This window comes from Oratosquilla oratoria, chromosome 25 (assembly GCF_046742065.1).
Source record: "Oratosquilla oratoria isolate Oo_2021 chromosome 25, ASM4674206v1, whole genome shotgun sequence".
Lineage (NCBI taxonomy): Eukaryota > Metazoa > Arthropoda > Malacostraca > Stomatopoda > Squillidae > Oratosquilla > Oratosquilla oratoria.
The window spans coordinates 19,325,843-19,338,342 of NC_134801.1; positions in this window are offsets into that span (position 1 = coordinate 19,325,843).

Below are 12,500 nucleotides of genomic sequence, written 5' to 3' on the forward strand. Positions count from 1 at the left end.
TATTATTATTATTATTATTATTATTATTATTATTATTATTATTATTATTATTATTATTATTATTATTATTATTATTATTATTATTATTATTATTATTATAATTATTGTTATTATTATTATTATTATCATTATTATTATTAGTATTAGTATTATTATTATTATCATTATTACCAGTATTATCATTATTATCATTATTATTGTTATTATTATTATTAGTATTATATGAAGGAGTGAGTGTGCCAACAGCACTGTATGGGGCAGAAACATGGAACATAAGAGAGGAAGAAAGAAGGAGTTTGAATGTGTTTGAGATGAGGTGTCTGAGAAGTATGATGGGGGTTACTAGGCTGGATACAGTGAGGAATGAAGAGTTGAGGAGGAGAACAGGGGTGGAAAGGAAGTTGGGAGATAGGGTTGATGAAAGAGTATTAGGATGGTTTGGACACATGGAAAGAATGAGTGAAGAAAGACTAGTAAAAGAGGCAAGGAAGGCAGATGTGAAGGGAATGAACATGAAGGGACGTCCTAGGATAAGGTGATGGATGGGGTGAAGGGGGCTTTGGGGAAGAGGGGAATGTCTGTTGAGGAAGGACGGGAGAGGACAGAAGATAGGGGTGAATGGAGAATGGTTGTATATGGTTGATGTTGTGATGCATGAGGTGGAATGGACGGGAGGATGGGGTGTGTGGTAGTATGTGTGAGCAAATTTTGACGCAGCTCGAAGGGATTTCTCCCCGTCCTCTCCTTTTATGCATGGGGGGACGGAGAGGGGGGGGTCGCCGATTTAATGAAGCGGCCTTGCTGTGGATGTGCTGTGTCTTGCGACACTGCTTCTGACTCAGGGCAGTGGACAAGGTGCAGGGATGACCCGTCATCTAGGAGGTGCTAAGACGGGAGGGAGGGTGGAGGGGTGTGTAGTGTATTTAGGGATGGAATGGGTGGGAATGATTTTATGCATTTTCCTTTTTGGCTACCTCCCTTGTAAGGGGGAAAAACCCTTGGTATATGTATCATTATTATCATTATTATAATTATTATCATCATCATCATCATCATCATCATCATCATCATCATCATCATTATTGTTATTATTATTATTATTGTTATTATTATTATTATCATCATTATTATTATTATTATCATTATCATTATTATTATTATTATCATTATCATCATTATCATTATTATTATCATTATTGTTATTGTTATTGTTATTATTATCATTATTGTTATTATTATTATTATCATTATTATTATCATTATCATTATTATTATTATTATTATTATTATTATTATTATTATTATTATTATTATTATTATTATTATTATTATTATTATTATTATTATTATTATTATTATTATTATTATTATTATTATCATTATTATAATTATTGTTATTATTATTATTATTTCCTGTCATGGGAATGTATCACAGTATCTGTTCCAGTCTTTTGTGGGTATAGCTGCTGTGGATGTAGCTGCAAGCGAGGAACCGTAGCGTCACTGGAACTAGACTAAGCGGTTACATACATGTTTGGTAAGAATGGTATATTTATTGACACAACGTTCATAAGAACATAATAATGAAGGAGACTGCAAGAGACCATAAGGCCTACACTAGACAGTTCCATGTATATTACCACTTGTCATATCCATCCATAAAGATGTCTAAGCGTTTCTTCAAACAACCGATAGTTTCAGAGCTCACTACATAGTTACTAAGTCTATTCCATTCGTTGACCACCGTATTAGTAAACCAGTTCTTTTGTAACAAGCTTATATTGCCCTGATATTCTATTCTTATTTTTTCCAAACTCCATTATACTGCATTTCTTGATGTTGAAGTTCATTTCTCACTTATAGCTCCACTTCTTGACTTTGTCCAGATCTCTCTGAAGTGATTCACGGTCTTTCTCTGTACTTATTTTCTTTAACATTTTGCGTCATCTGCAAAGAAGTTCATATAGCATTCAACACCTTCACCCATGTCATTTATATATATATATGACAAACATTATCGGAGCTAGTACTGAACCTTGTGGGACTCCACTTATCACTTCTTCCCAGGTCGAGTTTTTGTCTCTAATTACCACCCTCATTTTCTCCAGTTTAATCTTCCATCCATTTCAATAACTTTCCTTGTACACCTGTTGTTTCAAGTTTTCTTATTAGTTTTTTGTGTGGTACTTTATCAAATGTTTGTGTATTTACCTAGTTGTATTATACGGGAAGGGAGCTATGCTCGTGTGACCCGTCTTTATATCTTTCAGCATCAAGTTTTTTCTTAAAATCTTGTATAGTTTTTGCACACACTGTTTCTTTTTATCTAAATCATTCTAGGTGTCCAGTAATCTACGTGGAATGCTTTTTTTCAGATCTCTTCTATAGTTATCCTTTTTGAGTTTCTTTTCGTGTCCTCTTGTTTTCCCATTGTCCCATTTTAATAAATCATTCCTATCTAGGATTTCCATTCATTTCATGATTCTATAAATAGTCAGCAGATCTCCTCTTTCTCTTCTTTATTCCAGAGTTGGTAATTCCAATTTGGATAATATTTGTTCGTATGTTGATTTGGAGAGTTGGTGCCAACTTTGCCGTTGCTCTTTGTATTCTTTCTAATTTCTTATATTCTTTTTAGTACTAGGTGTCCATAGTGTGTGTCTGTGTGTGTGTGTGTGTGTGTGTGTGTGTGTGTGTGTGTGTGTGTGTGTGTGTGTGTGTGTGTGTGTGTGTGTGTGTGTGTGTGTAAAAATAACAAAAGGTAATATTTTTGAATACGGCATTCGGACAAACAATGGCAAAGTTCCGCTGAGCCGATGGGATTGTGTGTTCAGGGTATGTATCTGCTTGTTAACCAATTTCCTCGTTAAATGGGGTGTTCGTTGTCCGAGATTCAGCTGTATATAATTCTGCCAAAACAGGGGATGAGGTCACAAAAAAAAAAAAATAGAAGCTCCGTGTGGGTGGTGGGCTTCGCTGAGAGGAAGAGTCTCCTGACTTAAGATTTAGGTTAAGATTTTTTTTTTTTTTTTTTTTTTTTTTTTTAATGAAAAGGGACGTTGGCATTTTATATCTTGGATATGTCCAATGAAATTTTTGTTATATACCAAAATCTTCCTGGTTAGTGCCACGTTGTGGCTTGTGATGATGTGGATTTTTGGGAAAACATTTTGAGTTAGCGAGTATTCCTTCTTGTGGGTTTCGTTGTTGTGTATCCTGTGTATGAAGAGCCCAGGAATACACAATTCATTATCTTGCATGTGTATTTATACACAAATTTACTCCTTTTTAGATCTCGTGCTCATACAGATGGGCTATTTTGAAGTTTTCTTGTTTTTGCAGTAAATTATGACGTCAAGGGTATCTTGGGGTCTGGTGAGTTTGGTAAATTTCTTAATGGTTTGATTCAAAATGAGATATTTTTCAATGAGGCCTTCTTTCTTGGACTTTCATCGTCACACTCTTTCAAGTTGATGTTATGGTCTGTAATTTATTGGCGCATTAACCTTATGAACAATCTCAGTCACTCTTTGAAGGATAAATTGATCTTTTTCAAACGTGTCTTGTTTGTTTTAGAACGCCTTGACGTTATGCAACATCTTGTTGCATCGTTCACGATTTTCAGTTCTCGATTGTAGCTACTTTCTAGTATAAATGTATTTATTCTTATTGTTCGGTTTCTGAAGCATCTTTTAACTTTACCTGAAGCATGTTCTTGGGGCATAATTTTTAAATAATTATATCTCCTATAACTTTATTGGACCGTGTTTCAAACGGTCATTGTTGATCTGCTGCATTTTCAAATCGAAAGTTCAAATTAATTCACTCTGTCTTTCATATACTTAGGCTTGAAAAAGTGGAGAGTTTTGATTATTTGTGATCGCATATGGCAGTGAACGGAGGTAAATCATAAAATAATGGAGACAAATGTCTGGGTGGAATGAAAATTGTAAAATTGTTATGAGAAATAAGTATTTCGGGATGAGTGGTAAGAGAAGATTGTATTAAAGAACCGTTATACACACGACACTGCATGAAAAAGAATTGGAATATAAAGAAAGTCTGAATGTATTTGAGATGAAGTCTTTGAGAAATATAGTAGGTGTTCAAGAATAGAGTGAGACATGTAGAGGCTAGATAGAAATCGGGGTTGAAAATAGCTGTCGAATAAGACAGCTTAATGAGTGTTGAAGTGGTTTGTGAGGGAAGGCCATTGAAAAGTATTTTGGAAAGCAGATGCGGATGGAGGAAACTTAAGAGGAAAACGAATGAGGTGGGTGAAAAGAATGTGTGAAACAGAGTGGACTGGGGAAAATAGGAGTGAATCGAGAAAGGTTGTAGATAATTTAAAGGATAAAGAGGCCTAGATATTTCTATCTGCTCTGTAAAAAAAATTGTAGTTGATACTGCTTCTGACCCAGGGCAGTGGACAGGATGCAGGGATGACCCGTCATCCAAGGTCCCAAGATAAGAGGGAGGGAAGAGGGTGGAGGGGAGTGGAATAAATAGGGAATGGAATGGGTGGGAGTGGTTTCTATGCCTTTTTTCTTTTTGGCTACCCCCGTGTAAGGGGGAAAAAGCCTTTGGTATATGTATATATATAATAAGGAAAGGTGGTCACCATGTAATAAAGTAATGGAGGTGACCAATCTACGGCTGTCAAGCTCTGCAGTGGAAACGCTGTATGTTGCTCATTTGTCTTCGACTGAGCTGTGAGGCCGGGGAACTTAACTCTTTATCCAAGAAGTACTAAGATGGCCAAGATAAGAGGGAGGAGGGTGGAGGGGAATGATATATATAGGAAATGGAATGGGTGGGAGTGGTTTCTATGCCTTTTTCTTTTTGGCTACCCCCCCCCCGAGTAGGGGGAAAAAGCCTTTGGTATATGTATGTATGTACTAAGATGGAACTTTTACTCTCTCACTCTATTGATTGTCAGGCTGGACGGCCCTTCACCGCTTTCACTATGCCTCTCCAGATGGTTATATATTCTGTCAATTCTTTCCAGTCATCTCTTGGTGCCACCCTCTCCACGTCGTTCCTTACTCCGTCCATCCATCTGTACCTGGGTCTCCCTAATGGTTGTCTGTCCTCTACTCCTCCTTCCATCACCTTCCTTAGCAGTGAGATGGAAGGGGCATTAAATGGCTTTTAATGTGTATGTAGTTAAGGATGTGCTGTGTCACGGCCGACCCTTCATAAGGAAGAAAAGGACCTTGGTATATATGTATGTATGTATGTATGTATGTGTGTGTGTATATATGTGCGTATAAATGCATATATGCATGTGCATATGTATGTATGTATGTATGGATGTATGTACGTACGCACGTATGTATGTATGTATGTATGTATGTATGCATGTATGTATGCATGTATGTACGTATGTATGTATGTGTGTATGTATGCATGTATGCATGTATGCATTTATATACACAAGGATGTTTTTTTAGCCTTTATGGGTTTAAAGAAAGCTTATGACAGGGTAGAAAGAATAGCACTAGGGGAGGTATTATAGATATATGGGATTGGGGGAAAGTTGAATCAGTGAAGAGTTTCTACAAAAGTAAATTTGGAATATTGAAAGGTAGTGGTTTGAGGTAAAGATGGAGCTGCGTCAGGGCTGTGTAACGTCGCCATTGCTGTTCAATGTATACATGGATGGGATGGTACGGGAGGTCAGTACGGGAATGATGGGCAGAGGATTGGAGGTGGATAGAGAGACTGGAGGGAAGTAGGAGGTGAACCTGTTGTCGTTTGCTAATAAAACTACGCTTGTGATGGGGTTAGAGATGGGTCAAAGGAAGTCAGTGACGGAGTTTTGGAAGGTATGTGATAGGAGGAAGTTGAAAGTATGTGGGTAAAAGCAATGTGGTAAGGTGTACGAGGGGGGAGGGTGACAGTAAATTGGAAGCAAGTCTTAGAAAAGAGAGGCTGGAGGAAGTGGATAGTTTCAAGTAATTATGGTTGCATGTAGCAGGAAATGGAGGAGTGGGGTGGAGGTAAACTATAGTGTTTCCCAAGCTTTTTTTTTTTTTTTTTTTTTTTTTTTGCCATACCCCACCTAATCACTTCTAGAATCCTGATGCCCCCATCCCCCCCCATGTGGTGATATATAATTCTTATTTGAAAAATAAACTCCGTTTCAGGTCAAGAAGCTTAAAACACCAATTCTTTGATTTAATTCATAAACTTTTATTTTCTACTTAAAATTTAAAATTAAAGTTTGTTTAATCATAGGCATAAACAAACTTCAAAACAACATGGCATCCATGGAAAAGAAAAATTTAATAAACAAAAGACAATTAAAATTCTGAGCAACAAATTGGCAGTGCAATCGGGGGTAATTGGAAATTCGAAGACAGAATGATGAATGAAATAAATGTGTGACTGCTACATTTTTATTTATTGTAATGTTACGGCTAATAGATCACAAGAACATAGACTCTGATTACCAAAACACCTAAAATCAAATTGCCCCTCTGTGGGGCGTACGCCCTACGTTGGGAACCACTACTATAGAGTAAGTGAAGCAAGTAGATGTCTTAAGGGAATGAAAAGTGTTATGAGAAATAGACTTCTGGGAACGAATGCAAAGGGCAGATTATACGAAGGAGTGATTGCGCCTACGACACGTTATGGGGCGGGGTGGAGAGTTGGAATTTAAGAGAGGCAGAAAGGAGAAGTTTAGATATGCTTGAGATGAAGTTTCTGAGAAGTATGGTGGAGCTTACAAGGCTGGATTAAATGAGAAATTAGGAGGGGAGCTGGCAGATGGGGCTGACGAACGATTATTGGAATGGTTTTGGCACGTGGAAACAATGAGCGAAGAAAGATTAGCAAAAAGGGTGTGGAAATCAGAGGTGGATGGAGAGAACTTGAAGGGAAGACCGAGAATGGGATGGATGTATGGAGTGAAGGAGGCTTTGGGCAAGAAGGAAATGTTTATCAAGTAGGGATAGGAGAAGACAGGGGGTAGAGGTGAGTGGGAAATGGTTATGTATAGATGATATTTCGACGCAGCCCGAGGGGATTTCTCTCAGTCTTCTCAATTTTTCGCATGAGGGGATGAGGTCGCGGGGTAAATGAGGGGGCCCCTGCTGTGGATGTGCTGTGTCTTGCTGCATTGCTTCAAACCCAGGCAGTGGGCAGGAGACAGGGATGATCCTTCGTCCACGAGAGGCTGAGATGAGAAGGAAAGAATGGATTGTGTGTAGGAATGGAATGGGTAGGAATGGGTATGTGCCTTGGCTGGCTGCCTTCCTTATAAGAGAAAGAAACCCTTGGTATTTAGATAGATAGATAGATAAAGAGATAGACAGATAGATAGATAGACAAATAGATAGATAAATGAATAGATAGATATTATGTGGTGATTACATCATCGTTGCTTATTCCAGTCTAGGGTAAATAATTTTTTCAATTATTTGTTCCATCATATCTAACTGATATAATGAAAAAAAAATCTTATGTTTATTAACAATGTGTATTCCTCTTCCAATGTTCTGTTTATGCGATTTTCTGGCGACTGGTTATTTTTATTTAGTATTCTTAAATAATTTTCCTTTTTTGGTTTTGTAATTATTTCATTTCCCGTCTTTATGAAGCTTTTTGATTACTTTGACTCATTTCCAAAGTTTTGCATTTCTTTGCACTGAATTTCATCTTCCAATATTAATCTATTCATAAACCTTACCTAGGTTTTCCTGTAGGATTTTTGACCTCTCATAGCCAGACGTTTGGAGATGTGGAGAAATGGCGTCTGAGTGAGGTTACCGTGTCAACAACAATCGTCAAGTTATGTTGTAATGTCTAAGGACGAAATAATCTATTCTTACATAAACACTCATCCTTATGATCTTCAAAATGTGGGTAGAGGGTTGTACACCATACCTGTGGAGGACAAATAGCGGGGAGGGGTAATGGTATAATTATATAGTGAGAATCGACAGCTAGAGTACATGACAATCGTACCGAGTGTATGTATTTTGTGTGCACCAGAGCATTCGGTCGAGTATAGCCGTTTGTGGCAGACCTTGTAGCTTGAAATTTGGCCAACGTTGTATTAATGACAATAAAATTATGACAATAAAATTTAGATAGGCGTCTGTAATGACCAGGTACAAGTAAACATTTTTCATTCAGCAATGGACACGAAATGGCTAAATCATAAATTTCCTGAAAAAAATCAAACTTTGCAATCTTAGATTACTGCAACACATATTTTATTCAGCTTCGTTTAGCTCTTCATCAAACTTCTTACTTTGAAGCAATTTACTAACGATTTTTTTTTTTTTTTTTTTTTTTTTTTTTTTTTTTATCTGTGGTTCTGGGGAATTTACTCCTCAAATATGTGAATCCGTGTCCAGTTTGATTCATACCCTTGACAAATTCTTCAGCATCCCGAGCCTAATTTGCAAAGGAGACTTTTTTTCTGAGATCATTAAGACGATTGATGACATTCTTCCTCCTTGGAGGCAACGATATTTATTTTGCCCACAGTTTCTCCCCATAACCATTTTCATTTTCTTCGGCTGTCCCACTCAGAAAATTATGTGTACCTAAGTTGCATTTCGAGTGAAATGGCCACCATATATATTCCAATTAAAACTCCTTAATCTTATTTTTCTTTCCTAAAAGATGTTCCATATTTAATATAATTGGCAGTTGCCGACACATCAATCAAAAAGAACACCATGTGACGACAGAGCCTTTATTGGTACGACCTTCGTTTGTTTACAGTTTTATGTACTTGATAAACATGAAACATGCGAAGCGTCATACTAATAAAGGCTTCGTCCTCACATAGTGTTTCTTTAAAAGTTTCATGTTATCATAATATTCTTCATGTTAGCCCTTCATTCCTGAGGAACGAAAGGGAATCTATTTCTATTGTGGATTAGAACCAATTTCAAGCCTACTTTTGATGAATCAGTAAACAAATATCATTTATTTGTACTGTTCTCGTGCTCAAGCACCATAAAAGAACGGAGATCAATGCAAAACCCTATGCCATCTTGAAGGGAGAAAATGTCTGAAAATATTGTGTCGATTACTATATAAAAAAGATAGTTTGTTTCTGTAGATGATTCCAGAGCTTTATTCTGCAACCTAAAAGTTAAGCTTTCTTCTCTATTCAACATGAACTGTGGTCAAGTTCATTAAGATCTTGAATCAGTATATGTGTTTCATTTAAAGAACAGCTTGTTTCAATTAGTGTCATAACATTTTGTCTTTTTTGTTGGAGGCTCTGGTACAGGTAATTCCTGACCGAAATACAGGCCTCATCGCGGATTGGAAATTAAAATATCTAACGGTTTGGAATTTTATGTTTTACAATTTACAAATGTCAAATTTAAGTCACAATCTGATGCGTGATCTTTGGGCTCTCTCTAGACCATAAGAATAGATAAAGGCATAGGGTATGCATTGTGCTGTAGAAAAAAAAAAATGCACATATAACAAAACTAATATGGGGCTCAACTTTTCTTCTGGTCATTCACTTTTCAACGAAAGTAATGTTCACAGCATCTTTAAATGGAGGTGTTTTAGCTATATGAATGACACACCGAACAGATATTGCTTTGGACAAGGCCAGGGAGTTTTGCTCTGCTGTGTAGATGGGTTTAAAGCTATTTAAATATGAATACACACATGAAAGACTTATTTTTATCTGGTCAGTACCAGACGGTTCTTTCCTGCTGAGGGCAGGGTTCTTAATAGAAAGGTGTCAATCAACTCCTTTGCCAAAATGCAGATTTTAATTTGGGTATCATACTGAAGATCTTATCTAATTAAAGCCTTTAGCCCCTGTTAACACTAGCGGTTTCAACTGCGCGGAAACTGCGGTGATACCGCATAGTCAAGGAAAAACTACGCGGTTGTATGTGAATGCCTCCATTGACTTACATTGTAATTGAACCGCGGCGATTGAAACGGCTAGTGTGAACAATCCTTTAGATTCCCATTCTCGTAATGATGAATTACTTAATGGGGGGGGGGGATCTATGACCCAAATAATGCACCTCAAGACATAGTAGTCTTTTCTTTTATGTAGGTGTTGAGTGTAAAATGAACTTTATTATTATAATCAACTTGTTTAAATTTTGTTCAAGATAAAAATATATGAAATAGAATGTAAAGATACATTGTACAAGTTTCATTATACACAATAATGTGATAATTCGTTCGTGCAAATATGGTAACTTCGATACACTACCTTGAATCAAAATCTAGAAAAAAAAATAGACGATTGCTTTTGTTTCATTTTTGAAACTCGTTCTGCCTATAGCAGGTCGGCGAACGGGGATTCACTCGTCGTTAAAGGACTTAAGCATATCTTCTATCAATCTATCGGTCTTCATTATTCATTGACACTTCACGGACGAAATCATAATAGGGATTTCGAATCAAGCAACTTGATTTATTGGTGGTAATTACTTCTGAATCAGACAGACAACTTTACCTAAATGTGGATCAGTGTATGGCAACTATTCTTCAGGCTGTAACGGTTTTTGTTTTTCCATCCTGAGGCCAATCGGAGAGACCCCTTATTTCTACAACCAATAGTGAATGGCAAGAGCACAACTTCACATGTGGTGATTGATTTCTACATAGTGGATTGAATTGTATAATTTTGTAATTCGATGTGTTCTTGAAAATATCGAATGAAGGACACCTAAGAGATCTTCGAATTGAACTTCGAAAAGTCGACGCACCCTTGTGTATTTCTCGTGTAAATTCCTATCTGGTGTACATCTGTAGAATTCGGCATTAGCCTGAAGGTGCTCAACAGTGAAATTCTATACGTCCGAATACAATGTGCCTTCCTATTCTTCCAGACAACAGTTTACAGTTTTAAACTTTTCTGACAAAGGTAAGATTAGAATTGTTATTATATATATTCGTATGTATGGACATTTTCATCAAAATCAAGTAGTCGAATATATTCACCAGTTAGATTAGCTGAAGCTTAGTTAAGAGAAAAGAAAATTAAAGTCAGTGTTTGTTTCTGTTCGTTCAAGAAATTCATAACCATTCCCTCCCCTCAAACCACTTTAGAGCGTTTTCCCTCAAGACAGCCTGACTTCAGAGTAGTAAGGCTACGGACGCACGACAGGCTGTTTAGCCTCTCAACCGCTGCGGCTGTTTAGCCGTTTTTATAGAACACACTACTTTTAATGGAATTGCGCACATTAGTTACTTAACCGCTAATGCGCGCAATTCCATTAAGAGTAGTGTGTTCTATAAAAACGGCTAAACAGCCGCAGCGGTTGAGCGGCTAAACAGCCTCTCGTGCGTTTCATCCTTAATATCTATCTATATTCCAAGGGCCTCTTATAAGCGAGATAGCCAGACAAGTACCTAATCCCACCCGTTCCATTCTTATATACATTCGCGTACACCATTCATTGTGTCCCTCTCATCTTATTTCCTCGTGGATGAAGGGTCATCCCTATCCCCTGCCCAGTGCCCGAGTAGGAAACAATGCAGCAAGGCACAGCTTTACTTACACGGTGATCCTGCTTCCTCGTCACTTCATGCGGAAAATAGAGAAGACGGAGAGAAATACCTTCGGCCTGCGTCACATTTTTATCCATACACAACCATTCTCCAAACATACCTATCCCCTACCCAGATCAACAGATATTCCCCTCTTGCTCAAAGCCCGTTTCACCCCATCCATCCATCTCATCCTCGGTCGTCTCCTTAAATTCAATTCATCCACCCTTGCTTTCCACGTTCCTTTTGTTAATCATTCTTCACTCATTATTTCCATGCGCCCAAACCATCCCAATATTCTTTCATCCACACTATCTGCCAGTTCCCTGTCCACACCTGCTCTCTTCTCACTTCACACTCTATCCAACCTTGTAACTCCTATCATACTTCTCAGACACTTCATCTTAAATCACAATCCTCCGCCCCATACAGTGTCGTAGACACAATCATCCCAGTATATAATCATCTCTTTGCATCCATTCCCAGATGACTGTTACTTATGCCACTTTTCAGTCCTCAAATATATTTACTTGCTTTTCTCATTCTACAGCAAGAACTGGTTTACCAATAGAGTGGTCAACGAATGGAATAGACTTTGTAACCATGTCGTGAGCGCTGAAACTATCAGTTGTTTTAAAAGAAGGTTAGATAGATTTGTGGATGGGGATGATAGGTAGTAATAGACATGGAACTGCCTAGTGTGGGCCTTATGGTCTCTCCTTCTTTCTTATGTTCTTAAGTTCACTTCTATATTCCCACTCATCCATTGCCTGCCGCATGGGACCACAAATGCTTATTATCCTCTTCTTCCTGCCTCTCTCCTCTAAAATTTACTTCCAACTCGTGGCCACCTTCTCCCCTTGTGTATCTCATGTATATCTCATCACCTTTTACCCACATTTACCTTAAACTTTCTCCTACCCCGTACCTTTCCAAACTAATTGCCTTAGTTCTCATTTTGACCCCATCACAAGCGCAATGTCGCGCAAAAACAACAA